Here is a 1,128-nt window from a genome sequence, read left to right as displayed (position 1 = left end):
GGCCAGACACAGTCTGAAAGTACCTAGAACAGAGACATCTCACTGAGGTCAGCGACACCTTGAAACACAACAACTCCTAATCCAGGAATCCCATAATGAGTGAAGTAATGGAGAAAACATTTCTCCAGCGAGCCCCAACAGTTTGAGATGGATAAGAGTGTAAGTACTTGGGAATGAATATGTTTCCTTTGGCATGGATATAGTCAGCTCGTATTTGGGGACCAAAGCTTTAATACACCGTAGTAGTTTGAATGTATTCCCCTAGAGCCTCGGTATTTTTTAACTTTTTTATTTATTATACAGAAAGAGAGAGAGAATTGGTACACCAGGGCCTTTAGCCACTGCAAATGAACTCCAGACACATGTGCCACCTTGTTCATCTGGCTTATGTGGATACTGGAGAATTGAACCTGGGTCCTTAGGCTTCACAGGCAAGTCCCTTAATCACTAAGCCACCTCTCTAGCCCTTGGGTTTTTTTTTTGTTGTTGTTTTGTTTTGTTTTTTTTTAAGAAAAGTAAAATAAAATACAGAAATTTTCACGGATTTGTGTGTCATCCTTGCTCAGGAGCCATGCTAATCTCTGTATTATTAAAATTTTACTATACATGCTGCCAAAGCGAGCACCAGGTATTTTTAAAAATTATTATTTATTTATTTGAAAGAGAGAGAGAGAGAGAGAGAGAAAGAGAGAGAATGGGTACACCAGAGCCTTTAAGCACTGCAAACAGACTCCAGACGCATGCACCACCCTGTGCATCTGGCTTATGTGGGTCCTGGGAAAACCGAACCTGGGTCCTTTGGCTTTGCAACCAAGCGCCTTAACCTCTAAGCCATCCCTCTAGCCCCACCAGGTTTTTTTGTTTTTTTTTTTTTTTTTTAATAAGGTGAAACTTCCAGCCAAGTTTCTGGCAGCCTGATGGAAGGGGCATGTCAGGGGGTGGGCTGGGTGGGGATCAAATTCCAACCAAAAGGTGTATAGAATTTTGAACTCTGGCAATGCGCTTTTTTGTGGTGTTGCCTGTGTGGTAGCCTGTCTCCTTGGATCTGTGAAAGGGAGCCAGCTTCTTTTGCCATTGAGGGAACTTCCCTTGAATATGTAAGCTTGAAAGAAATCCTGTTCTTCTTCA

General features: G+C 42.2%; 1 non-coding gene across 1 annotated transcript; it reads right to left on the bottom strand.

The window, feature by feature from the left end:
- Positions 1–521: 521 nt before the first annotated feature.
- Positions 522–625, bottom strand: LOC123459697. Its single transcript, XR_006636455.1, has one exon. It is a non-coding gene; the product is annotated as a U6 spliceosomal RNA (small nuclear RNA).
- Positions 626–1,128: the final 503 nt, after the last annotated feature.

Source organism: Jaculus jaculus, chromosome 3 (assembly GCF_020740685.1).
Source record: "Jaculus jaculus isolate mJacJac1 chromosome 3, mJacJac1.mat.Y.cur, whole genome shotgun sequence".
Taxonomy (NCBI): domain Eukaryota; kingdom Metazoa; phylum Chordata; class Mammalia; order Rodentia; family Dipodidae; genus Jaculus; species Jaculus jaculus.
This window is presented reverse-complemented; position numbering and strand designations above follow the sequence as displayed.